The following is a 14,817-nucleotide window of genomic DNA, read 5'->3' on the forward strand; positions in this document are numbered from 1 at the left end:
CAACTATCACTAAACAAATGTAGTTAGTTGGACTTTTGCGTGCACACGATGCTGTCGGCATAATGCAACTCATTATCATTAACACGATTCTAAATAAAACATAACAATACATACATTAGAGGGGGACCCAACTGGCGCGTCGCATGTTTTGTCGCAAGCGTCATGGCAGCGTCGTCAACGCTGCGTCGTTTTACATGTATTTTTTATGACATGCCACACTAAATGCGTTCCGACAACGACGCAACGCAACGCACCAGTGGGGCATCGACCTTAGTTTTATGAATGTTATAATATTAAATAAAATTCAATTCCATGGTCATAGTCATTTGTTTTACAAGGGGTCAAAATCCGATCCACGTAATGATAGGAAATATTATGCAAAACACTGCGTAGAGAGCGCAACTAGCACAAACTGGGGACCCACCGTGAAATCGACTGTTTGTAAACAAACCCCCTTGATGCATCAGCGTGAAACACTAAAATTTTCACTACATCAACGCGAATAAAATACTAACTGTAAAGCATTACACATTAAATCTAAACAAACGCTATCAAGTGTTTATTTTTTAAATTCATTAAAAGTCAATATATTCCACCTATCAATATGACGAAACAACTTCAAATTTGCATCTTACTTCTTACAATTGCCAGCTGGAGTGGTGAAAAATTATTTTAATTTGGAATTCATAGCGGGAATACCATCATTATAGGTAGATTCATCGCCAAGTGGGGCAGGGGGGGGCCGCTGCCCCCTCCAGAGAACAAAATTTCTAACTATTTGAACTATTTGTATGTCCCTCCCCCTAACCTACCAGCTGGCGACGTTCTTCGATAGATTCATAAGAATACTAAACTGTCAACATTTTCATAGAAATTCCGCGCCAGCTTTTGTGGAGCAACATATAATTTAATGAATTTTGAAATGTAGTTACGGTAATGACATGGACATAAAAACTTACAGACAAGGAACAAATATATATAAAGAATATCTTTGGAAAGCTCGTCTCACTGGTGTCCTGAAAATAAAGAGATGCTTAGTGTTTAGTTACTGTAGATCTTATAAATAAATTTGATCAGAAATAGGAATATATATCCTACCATGAACGAATTAGTAGTAGATTTTTTTTGTTTTGACCTCAGGTCTGGCCTGGTGGACTATTAACCCTGCCTATGAAGCCGATAATCCTGGGTCGAATCCCGGTAAGGGCATTTATTCTTGTGATGAACACGGAAAATATGTATGTACTTACACCAATATTACTACCAACATAAACGCAGTAGTGACCATTAGCATAACCAATAAGATCAGCATTACTTTCCTCACAAAAACATTTCGATCCTCTTTATCTTCACTATATTCTAGAGGCGGGCCGGATGAATAGTCTGTAATTAGGTAAAATGCAAACTTTTGTTACGTGAACATCAATGTGGGGAAGATCGATATATAATTTTTTGGGATAGCCGTCAGAAGACCGTTGTTGGGATGTCCGTCATATTAGGGTTTGAAGTCTGCTATTTGTATACACACGTCACTCAGCCACAACCAGAACAGAACAGAACTTCTGTAAGTGGAGTATGTGTACAAACGTAAGAGTTGGAATCAAGGAAAGATCTTGTAGACGCTTTAACCTAATAGACGGTCTTGCCCACATTGATTTTTCTTCTCTTCATACGTCGACATTTTGGATATAGGTAAATACCGCTGACTGAAAGTCTTCTCAAACCGAAGCATCAAGGAATATAAACCGGAGTTTTTGAAATTAAACCATGTTTTCTAATTAAAATAATAGTGGCTAAGACGGACTCCCGAAAGGATTACACGGTATTGATTAAAATTGAATTGATCAATAATTCTTAGCTACATAAAAGGGATTTAACAAATTCGTTGAAGTCTACCACGGTCTCGTTTTTAGGGTTAGGTACAAAAGGAACCCTTATTTATTATTAACCGCAGTAGACAACTCCTTTGGTCATATACATTTTATGAAGTGTTAACTACCTAATGGCACTGAAAATTAATAATAAGCTAGTAGTATTGGCACCAATTATTGTAGGTTATCACCAATTATTGTAGTTTTACACAGAGTGGAAAAAATAATGGGCCCCGAGAAGAAAGTGCCTAAAAACCTTAAACTACTTCATTTTACTTAAGGGAAATATGATTTTATTTGAAAAAAGAAACAAAACTGTATTCCAAGATTTTTTTAACAGTTTGCTTGTATTAAAATACTTTTGTGTACTATTTCACGAAAATCGCGGAAAGACAATTTACTTTCCCATAGAAAATGTCAAGGTCAGACAGGCAAAATGTATGGCACAGCCAATTTGTCTATCGCGATTTTGGGTTTGGTCCCATAGTAAAAGTTGCTCAATATGATCTATATATTCACCCCGTGAATTATTGCAGGTGACTAAATAGACACCCTGTATGTATTCGATTTCAACTGTCAGGCCAATTCGAATTTATACTGACATCAAAATGACATTTGTTGTCATTCAGTTATCGTGCATTTCGCTATATGGCGCGCGCGCGCTTGCGAGACGCATGATAATTAAGTATTATCAATTATTCAGATATTATTCTGATGTCGGTGTGCGTTCGAATTGGCCTATAGGTCTGTGAAACTGTTGAAAGATTATTAATTAGTAGACTATATTTGATCTTCATACCTGAACGTCGTGGACCACGCCCTTGTTGCTCTTGCCCTTGTGAAAACCATCCTTGCCCTTGACCTTGTTGTGGCCCTTGTGAAAACCAACCCTGCCCCTGGCCTTGTTGTGGCCCTTGCGAAAACCAGCCTTGCCCTTGGCCTTGCTGTGGCCCTTGTGAAAACCATCCCTGCCCTTGCCCTTGATCTTGTTGCAAGTTCGGAGGGGACTGGTTGTAAGCAACTATGTACTGCTGATCTATAAAGATAGAAATCAGTAAAATTTATAAGTTATAGATAGATAGATATTATTAGGTATTAATCGTACACTGTCACATTAAGTTAAATTTTAGACATGATGAATTACAAAATTATAATAAATTAATTATTCCAATTCACGTAAATATTAATAGTAATATGTTATAGTACCTACTTTCAGCAATAAACTTAAGGTTAAGCCCGAAAATATGGAACAATTCTTTTCGTTTACTTTAACAATAGTAAATGGAAAATTCACGAAGAAAAAAATTGGGATAAGTAAAATTATAATAAAATTGTCTTGTCTTGTCTTAAAAACGAAGGAGAGTATATTGAGTTATTATTTAATTATTTTTTTTACTCTTACTAAAAAAATATTTTTACAAGCTAACCCTTGAGTGATCACTAGTGTATAGAACCAGCATCGATAGTTGAGTTTATCGATACAGGAACTCCCTACTAGTCGAACAATCTTGCCCGCGGATTCCTATGTCTGTTTATCAACCTTATTTATTTTATGTTAAGTTTTCTAATTTAATCTCAAATTCCTTTGTGAGGGATGAGTTTTATTAATTTTGTACAGTCGCCATCAGATATATCGGAACAGCCAAGGTCCTCACAAATATCTGAGCACGCCTCTATTGTCAAGGTGCTAGAGTGCGTGTTCAGATATTTTTAGCACCTCGTCTGCTCCGATATATCTGACGGAGACTGTACTAATTATTTAGGCCAAGCAATAAGGAGGTATACAGGGAAATGCTTGGAACGCAATATTTGACTCTGTAAGTTTGTTTGGACTAGTTAGGAGATGAACATATCAAAAGTCCCCCGCCGTAGCCCTTGAGCCGGGAGGGAGAGGGGGGTTAGAGGGTCCCATTTTTTGGTTTTTCGCTTATATCTTGGAAACTTTGCGCTAGGTCGTTTCTAAGATAATATCCGCTATAGATTTCACAAACCTTTATTAATAACGCCATAAAGTCTTACCGAAAACGCCAAAGATTTTATTAGATTTATCTTCAATATTTCTTAATTCGTCTCGTCCCGTCTCACGTTCTTCTTTATGTAGTATACTTCTTCGTACATCTTTTTCTTCATCTTCATCAGCACGCATATCAAGGGAAGTATCCAGACTTGCCTGTTCAGGTATATGGTCTTTTTCGAGATCCTTATCATTATCATTTTGAACTGTGATTTTGATGTCACTCATCTGGAAGTAAGTAAAAAAAAGTTACCGTCAAAATTATTTTCGACACAATTTCAATAATTTCATTGTTGACTGTCGACGTTCTCTCGTTTTTATGTTTATCCAGTACTACTCAGGGTCTTTCTAATGAGCTTAAATTAAATGTGATTGTGATGTGAATTAAATGAAATAGTTTTCCATCGAAGAGTTCATTTGGCTTTGGCTATCTTCCGACTGCATCTTCTGATCTGCTTCATGCTAGCAGTATGCTAGCATGAAGCAGATCAGTATAGATCAGTCATAGTCCTTGAATATACGGAAGTATGCCATATTTCAACTCAATTAGACACAGGGAAGTGGTCCAAATTTAAGTTAAGTTTTAAGCACATAGGTATACATATATGTTTATGTAAATGGATGAATATTTTGCAGTAAGCAAAATCCGTCAGTTAACTGATGTCAAAACAGCTCGATTAGTATATTTTAGTTACTTCCATAGCATTATGTCATATGGTATTTTACTGTGGGGTGGTGCTTCAGAGATAAATACCATTTTTGTTCTGCAGAAGAGGGCTATTCGAGCGATATATAAAATGAACCATAGAGACTCACTGAGAGATAAATTTAAGGAAATTGACATCATGACAGTCCACTGTCAATACATTTATGAGAATATTCTGTATGTGCATAAAAATATTGCAGATTTTAAGAAAAATTGTGACATTCATAATATTAATACTAGAAATAAACATAAGCTCGCCGTGCCCTTCACTCGGCTCCATAAAATTAAAAAATCATTCATGGGTAATTGTGTGAGATTTTATAATAAACTTCCAAACCATATTACTGAGTTACCAATTAATAAATTTAAGAATCATGTTAAGCGTAAACTTATTTCTAAAGCTTATTATACCACACAAGACTACATGAATGATAAAACAACGTGGGATTAATTGTGATTCGAAATGATTAATTATTTATTATATTAATATTTGAATAATGATGATGAAATGGATATTCCAATGCATGTATTACCTTTGTTGTTTTTATTATATTTGTTTGACATTTAGAATTTATTCTAGGAACTATATTTTGTGAAAGTTTTAGTATTAAATTTGATCTATGAATTATATTCATTAGTATTATATATGGAATAATATTTACAACATCAATAAATTGCTCTGATAATTAGATTAAGATAATTATATGTAATACTGTCTTACTATTCATAAGTGCTTGTTGCTAGGCCTACATGAATAAAGTATATTTGAATTGAATTGAATTGAATTGATCGTTATACTTACATATAATAATAATTGATTAAAGCAGAAATGCACGAAAAATAAATTCAAATATTATCAAACATAAATCTTCTAGAAAATAAGCCTATCATCCACTTCAATAAGTGTGACAGTAACTGTCAAGCATAGACATGTTTTTTACTCGAATAATAAATAAGTACTTCATATAAGGTTGATAATACTGAGTAGCAACTGAGTAGAGTCCGGATAACCAATTTCTTTGGAAAATCGGTCTTTCGCACAAAGAGTGAAGTATAAGTACGGAAGGTGGAGATAAGGAACGAAATCTCCATGTACAGTCGGGGAAATTGTTTCTTTCGCAGTTTACGGTTCACTTTACATTGGACAGCTCTTAGCATTGTATGTACAAACAAATTTACTTGAACTGCAAATTGCTAAAGAATCAATTTCCTCGACCGCACCAAAAAGAGTCATCAAAAAAGTTTAAATAGGTGGCGCTACAATACCTAGAGTACTTGAACAAAAAAATCAAATCATAGACAGCGCAATTCACTCCGTCAATAACGCCTAGGTTCTTAGCTACTCTAGCGCTACTCTGGAGAGATTTGGAACTATTATTTATAGCTGACAGCTGGACACTTTTGCAACAGTTCTACTATGGAGTGTGGAATTAAGAGGAGTGACATCTCTTATGGTAGAGCTGTTGCAAAAGTGTCCAGCTGTTAGCTATAAATAATAGTTCCAAATCTCTCCAGAGTAGCGCTAGAGTAGCTAAGAACCTAGGCGCTATTGACGGAGTGAAGTGCGCTGTCTATGATTTGATTTTTTTGTTCAAGTATTCTAGGTATTGTAGCGCCACCTATTTAAGGTTTTTTGATGACACTTTTTGGTACATGGAGATTTATTTCCTTACCTCCACCTTCCGTAAGTTCTACCATAAGAGATGCCACTCCTATAGAAGTAAGTGTATAGCATAGAGTCAAACCAAGATAAGTTGGCAGCGATATTGATAACCAAGACAGTGCACGGGTTATTTTAAACGTCAAACTTCACGTGATCACCGATCACCTGTCATTGAAAACGAAGTGTCGGACGCCCCGGCCCGGCCCGGTAAGTTATTTTTATATATTTTATATAGTTATTTTATATATAAGTTTGCATGCCATATTTTTGGCTAAACATGTGATACTAAATTAATTTACTTTTGACATCTGTATGCAATTACCATGTTTAAGCAAATAAATATTTCTATTTCTATAAAGATTACATCTACATAAAATCTATACTCTGAGAAGCCAGATTTTTAGTAGAAAAAGGCGGTAAATTTGAAACATTCTGGTACCTACGAAGGATCGATATCCCAAACAAATTTTGAATTTCACGCCTTTTCCTACTGACGAAGTTGGCTTGCTAGTATATTTACCCAGTGACAATTTCTTATTCAGAGAACGCAGTTCGCCGAGCTGGTTTGTGATACCCCTTGTGGAATGTAGAAGTCTTAATTCGCGAAGCACCGAAGTTGAAAAGGGCGCCCATAAACAAAATTCACAAGATAATAGGAACAATTTGAGAGCGGATTGTTCCGTAGTTACTTTGAAACAAACAGCTGGGTCATACAAATGTAAAATCCAACCAGATTGTATTTCTGGTTGGGTTGTATTCATTGTCAAGAGGGCGCTGTTATTCTTATGTATAGGGTGACAGTTCAGTTTACATAGTATGAAAAATTTAGTTGTTATAAAATTCCGCAATATGCGTGATCATATAGTACTTGATCAGGTTTTAAACGTATATAGATCTGTACTAGGATTTTAAAGGGTTGGCAATGCGTATGTAACACCTCTGGAGTTGCAGGCGTCTATAGGCTACGGTGACTGCTTACCGGCGGGGTGTATGCTTGTTTGCCACCGACGTGGTATAAAAAACTAATCTCTCTATATTCGTGAGAATAACGACCGTGAAAGTGTGAACGCTGCATGGCATTTGCAATGAGAAAATGTGGTAATTGATGACAAATTTCTGTGAAAATATGGCATTTAAATGTCACTGCCTTACTTTGTTCTGTTCAAGTAAAGGTAGCTTAGACGGATTCTAATAATGGGTATAAAATAATAAAAATAAGTATATACCAAGTATTGTGCCCGAATATTTCGTCTAGCCTATTTCGTAATAATAAAACACCTTATCCTACAGGCCTGGAGAAAAACCTAGACAAATAAACTCCAGCTTGGCCCAGCATAACGCCCTCCCACCGCCGTGAATCTTAAATATTCTCATAGCATTTGGTAAGCAAAGCAATTATTTATTTATTGCATCAATAAGTAAAAAAAAAAAAAACAAAATTAACTGGTAGGAATGATATTAATACTAGTACACACAGGGTATAGAAATATGATAATGATAGAAATAGGATCAATGCAATTGATTAAAGTAGTAATGCAAATAAATATTGTGTCCTCATAATATTCTATTGTTTTTCTTTAACCTATACAGGGTGGGGCCTGTAACTAAAGCAAAAAATTAAAACGTAGATTCTAGTCCTCAAACTAGACAACTTTTGTGTAGCAACTTTTTAAAATCATAAAGTTTTTAGATTGTTCTTTTTTCAAACAAAGTAAATAGTATTTTCAATGTACTTAAAACTCCGTCTAATTGACATCGCCTGTCAGTCTAGTCACTCTACAGACATAATCAATTTCATAGTACATTGCGTGTTCGAATTAACTTTAAAATGTAACAAAATTCACACCGCAAGTTTTTTTTCAAAGTCGTCAAACAAACGTTGCGTAGTTTGAGGAGAAGAATGTACATTTTAATTTTTTGCTTTAGTTACAGGCCCCACCGTGTATAGTATCTTTTACTGAGGTGTGCCAATAACGAGTATTCTATTCTATTTGTTTTTCTTGTTGTAGTCATAAATTTGTAAACACAACAAGTACAATACAAATATTATTTATTGCTCACCAATATGAAAAAGAACATGACATACAAATTAAGCACACAACTTAAACTATAGCAGACAACGGGCGGTGTTATCGCTAAAGAGCGATCTCTACCAGACAACCTTAGGATAACCTTAGGGTAGGGTTTAAACACTCGTCAGTTTACAATCTCGCTAGTTACATTATAAACTGACTGTAGGAAGATTACAAACTAACGTAACTTAACCTACGTTCGATTGTAAACTAACGGGTTCACAATCTTACGGTGTCATATATAGTAGGTACATGTAAAATCCCTTAGCGTTACAAACATTTTGTTACAACCCAAAACAACTTTTTAACTTCTCACGCTCGTTAAATTGACATTTAAGTCGCGGGTAAGTGACATAGAATTACTTATTATGCTCTAGAGCATAAAGTAAAATCATATATTATGACCCTTATTAACTTAGCTATAAAGTCCAAAATCTGCCGTACAAACTGACCCCACCCGCGCGCCCCAACCGGCGCGCTCCCGACAGGCGCGCCACCGACCGGCCTGAGTACGTTTTTCTTTAGTCTTGAAAAAATATGGCAAAATAACCAACAATATTTGATTTTAAGTTTTATAATATAGGTAGTTTAGTTAGTTTATTTATTCGTTATTTAAGTTTACTAGTACCTGGGCCACCGAGCTTTGCTCGGTTATAACTATTTATTGTAATATGGTGATGTATAGGTAATAATCTTATCTACATTTTTTTACTAAATTAAACTTGTCTAAAACAATGAAAATTATATATAAACTTGAACATAAAAAAAGAACAAAAGTTAGTCACCGGGCGAGATACGAACCCGTAACACTCGTTTCTAGCCGTCCGCGTCTTAACCCGCTGGACCAGACGGACAGTGGCCGGTAACACGAAATTAGCGACCATATTCTGCGTCGAAAGAAAAACGCATGAAAACTCGAAAACACGCGTTTTCCCAAACATAAGACTAATTTAGATCGATTGTATACCCCCAAAAACCCCCATATACCAAATTTCAGCGAAATCGTTAGAGCCGTTTCCGAGATCACAGAAATATATATATATACAAGAATTGCTCGTTTAAAGGTATAAGATATTTTATCATTTTGTGTTGTCCCAATAAAGTTTAGTTCATATTTGATGTTTCTGAAAAGCAGAGTGTATAACTCAGGCATTTTTGTCCTCGACTATATTAATAATCGAATAAATTGCCACGAGTAAAAATGGTTCGCTTTATACCCTTGTTGTAAAATTTACTATTGTATGGCGGCCGGCATCGGATAAAATTCATTTTAAAGGGAATATTTTATTGCCATGTTCTCGAAAACTTGATAAGGTTTAAGTGGTTTTTCAAATAAAATCAGTGAAGAATATAACAAGAGAATTAAAAAACACGTCCTCTGTTTTTTTTTGTTTCATGGAGAAAAAAAATGGCGTGGATATTTAGAGATTCTTTCATAAAGTGGGATAAGACATAGATCGTGTCATCCACGAAGACGCCCCACACTATTTTTGACTGATGGGATGGTGGGGGAACGGGAGGGGGGGGGGGAGTGGGTTGAAAAGAGCGTCAGTCGTGAGCGATCAGGCCAAAGCGGGTGCTTCCTGTAACACGAGCAAATAATTAAACCATATATTGTACTCCTAAAACGATATAACTTTTGATTGACAAGCTTTTATGAATAGCGTTGTTTCCAATTTTTTGAAACGCTTGTATTACGTTCTATATTAACTAAAAGTTGCCCTAAAATTCAACTTTTATACTAAAAACGGCTTTAAATATGTTAAATTAACAAAATATATTTTGACATATGCTTTTGCGCCTAAAACGCTCTTTGAAAATTGTGTGACGTCACAGTTCACGGTTTGACACATAACTACATACACACGTAGAAGATAAGAACTGTCAACTGACATTTGTCATTTGTTGTTTATCGCCTGACTGTCAACAGTGTCAATCCGAGAGTTGTGACGTCATCAGAATCTTCAAAGACGTTTCCAGTTTGGTCACGTGACGTGTTTCACAAGATATTTTAAATTCAATATTTACAAAAATATGGTCATTACAGGTCCCCTCAAAGTAGTTTAACCTGTTTTATAATCCAAAAGAATTTATTGGGATACAATTCTGCCCTGCCTGCACAACACAAAATATTAGGTATTAATAAAAATGAATAAATAAATATTAATATTATAGGACCTTATTACACAAAATGAATAAGTCCCACAGTAAGCTAAATAAGGCTTGTGTTGAGGGTACTTAGACAACGATATATATAATAAATAAATATTTATAAATACTTAAATTCAAAGAAAACAATCATGACTCAGGAACAAATATCCATGCTCATCACACGAATAAATGCCCTTACCAGGATTTGAACCCGGGACCATCAGCTTCGTAGGCAGGGTTACTACCCAGCTACCCTCTAGGCCAAACCGGTCGTCAATTAATGTAAAGAAGAAATACGTTATTAGTTGTTTTGGCTTAGATTTCTCAAGTACTTGATTAGGCGCAAAATTTTACTAATTAGACATCTAAATTTTACTAATTAGACAGTTAAATTTTACTAATTAGACACCTAAATTATACTGTAATGGTAACATTTTATTTCAAATACAAGCGTTATCGTTATCAAATTGTAATTCTGGCTTAAAATAATAAGGGGTTAATTAATTCCCAAGAATCTTTTGAACTGGAAACCGATTGTGTTTTAACAATTTGATAAGGTTGGTCTTATTCTGATAAGAATTTGAAGGTCGATCTTTTTTTTAATGAGTTTTTATTCCTCACATTGTGGCAGCCTGGGGTCCGCTTGACAACTAATCCCAAGGTTTGGCGTAGGCACTAGTTTTTACGAAAGCGAATGCCATCTGACCTTCCAACCCAGAGGGTAAACTAGGCCTTGTTGGGATTAGTCCGATTTCACGATGTTTTCCTTCACCGAAAAGCGACTGGTAAATGTCAAATGATATTACGTACATAAGTTCCGAAAAACCGTTAGGCCACTAGCGGTTATTAATAAGTTCTTTATTTAACATTATTTAGTACAATGGCATTATTTAATCTCGTGTACATTTTCATCCAAGACAGTAATAACAATTAATTTAAAACAGTTTAGTGACCTATAGGCGCACATTATAATCTTTTTACTAACTCAGTGTTTATAACATTGACATGGGTAAAATCATACTTACACTAATCGAAGTTTCGAAGTAAACAGCAATAACTATTATTACATTCGCTCAGATAGCTTACATTTATCACCACGCACTGAATGCACGTGAAATAAAGTGAAAGTCATCAAGATGATCGTCAAAGTTGTATCGAAACTAGTTCAACGCGCAATATTTACGAGTAAGATGCTTTGTGAGCAGACCTAGAACTATTCGATAATTCATTTTACAGTACATATGGTGCTACTTTCCCGCACACGCGCGGGAATGAGCACTTTCCGTGCATATGTCGTAACTTTAAAGAGCCTCATGTACTGTAAAATGTTGTACGATACACGTGCGAATAGGTAATTCGTAACTTGTGTCAATTTAAAACGCTCCCTTCGGTAATGTTTTAATTTATCACCACTCGTTGCGAATTTCCTATTTTCTGCACTTATATCGTAAATAACAATTTCACCACACCAGCTGGTAAAAAACCTCTTGATTGTTCAAAAACTGATGAGAAAGTTGCATTTTATCCACATGTGAGGCAAAGTAATCTGATACAAATTTTGTGTTGTTTCCTTATGTTAGCTGGTAGAATTGACTTTTAAATGATGATTTTGAATGATAAATATTTAAAAAACATTCATTTCGAATTGATTTGGTTTGATCTTGTTTTAATATTTTACGGTTAGTATTTTTCTCGCATTGGTGTGGTGAAAAATGTTATGTTTCACCAAATTCATTTAACCTTCGTGCCTTGAAACCCGCGTAACGCTTAAGATTCCACTTTTAGAACCACTCGCTGGCCCGGGAATCAATATTAGCACGAGCGGTTAAAAAACATGTTTTCCTCCTTGTAAAACAAATAACTTGTCAATGTCTCGTTTTTGCTAGAATAAGTTATATTTAAGTCTACTAATGAGACCTGTCCTTATTGCATTTTGTCAGGAGCAATCAGCGCTCATTAGTGCAGCGCTGACTCAAGGTCATATCAAAATAAGATGACAACCATATCACATTGGTAATACAGAATCAAGCTCCCAAATTTATCTGTTTCTCCAACGTTCCAGCCGCAAATTTAAATGTATAATTTTGTATAAATTGAAATGTATAAAATTTGAATAGATTTATCCCTTGGCGTTAATCATTGCGGGTCAGGTGATGTGATATTTACCACTTTATTAACGTAATTAAAATCGTGACGGAGGACTGTCTACACCCAGCTTTATTAAAATTATTACTGTAACCCAGTTTTTTGTAATTGAGTACTAGACTTAGCAAAATGGATAGGAAATGAGCCATCCATTATAAAAAAGTGGAATTTAAAAATGTATATTGAGATTATAAAAAAATACAAGGCTCCAAAATCTCAAAAAAAATCCATTCGATTCCTTACATTTTAATAAAAAATAAATTGTACTAAACGTAATATTTCAGGGACAAAATAGTAATTTTCTTGATCTTCCATACATTTGGGACAAATTAAAGTAATGTGACGTCACATTAGAATGTCATTTTGTTAGAGGTGTTTCAATTGTCGAGTGCGAGCGTCAGACTTTAACTCTCATTTCTGACCATTGTGTTGCTTAAATGCCATGAGTCCTATACAGACATTTGATCATCAGGAAATTCAAGATCTATTGACATTATTCACAAAAAACTGTCAAGTAGCCAATTGAGATGATGTTGCCAATTATAAGCTTTAAAAATAAATATTTTCCCCTTTATTAGCGTAATTAAAATCGTAATGGAGGACTATTTAATCCCAGCTTCGTTGAAATAATTACTGTAATCTAGTTCATTGTGATTGAGATTCTGTTGTCAACTATATACTTTAAAATAATATATTAATTACTTTATTAGCGTGAATAAATCGTGGTGGAGAAACTGCCTAAACTAAACCCATCTTATTAAATTTATTACTGTAAGCCAGTTTCTTGTAATTCAGATTATATTGCCAACTGTATACTTAATAGTAAATAAATATTTAACCCTTTCAGCAATATTTTTTTCAAAGCAATTTCTTGCTTGTGTGACTGACATGAGTGGGAGCAAAAGTACACACGCATATGGCATACCATAGCAGGCTATCTTTTGTCCAAGGTACCAGTGGGCTCAGGACCGCTTCGGCCTCAGTTTCATTTCCTCAACTTCTTAAGTAGTTCTCATTCGCATTTGGTCTACTGTTCCGATTCGCCAGCATTCCTATATCGTCACTTTCTTATCTCGCCCGCTTTCTTACGTGGGCCACTGTAGTAACTTGGTTATATTCCTAATTAGACTACAGTGCCGAATCGTCAACACTCCTAATTCGTCCATAGTGCTTACTCGTCAACATTCCTATTTAGACCACAGTGCCAACTCGTCAACTACATAGCATAGTAATAGTTAGGCTTGGGAGTATGTATGGATAGGTCTTCAAAAATTATATTGAAGTAACTTTTAAAATAAGAGAATGAAAAATCTAAAAAAAATATATGATGTACATTATCAATATTATCATGCAAACTTCCAGCGAAAATTTGTTTGGACGAGATCCAGTAAGTATTTTTTTTATACTACGATACCCTTCATGGCTGTGTCCGCGACTCGCACTTGCCTATAAGATTTCCAATGAAACACTGCCTTTAGACTTTACCTTACCGTTTATCCTAGGTCGATAAAAGAACGCGGACGAGTTGGCACTTTGGTCGAAATAGGAACGTAGACAAAAATGGTATATTGACGATATCAGATATTGGACGAGTTGGCACTATGGTCAAAATAGGAATTTAGACAAAATGGGGTATTGACGATATAAGAAAGTGGACGAGTTAGGAAGGTTACGAATTAGGAATTGTAGGGTGACGACATAACACTGCGGACGATTTATGGAGATGACGAAATGAAGAGAATCTATATAGAAGTCTGAATAGTTCGAAAATTAACCCACGGGAATAGTACCGCGAGCGACTCACCTGTACAAAAAGCAACACTTAACTATCCATCGGTGGACCTTATGCCTTTTGTAATAAGGTCCACCGCTGGGCAGTTCACAGTGTGGGCGATGGATATATTGCGCGTAGTTTGACAACGTCAAATATTGTACGTGTCGCCCGAACGCGTTTAGCCAATCAAAACTTTTATTGACCAATCACAACTTTTTTTAATACCAGAAAATGATATAATATTCAAAGCTACGGGGTATGTTTATGGCGAAATATATATTTCGTCGTGCGTTGCTGACTGACAAGACTCACAGTTAATTTGAGTAAATGTCATGACAAAGTCATGTAACAGATACGTCGAATGCGCCATGCGAGTACTGAATCATTAAACTCACGGGCTCCAGCTATTTGCCTGCAGAGG

The sequence above is a fragment of the Cydia pomonella genome, chromosome 3 (assembly GCF_033807575.1).
Source record: "Cydia pomonella isolate Wapato2018A chromosome 3, ilCydPomo1, whole genome shotgun sequence".
Taxonomy (NCBI): domain Eukaryota; kingdom Metazoa; phylum Arthropoda; class Insecta; order Lepidoptera; family Tortricidae; genus Cydia; species Cydia pomonella.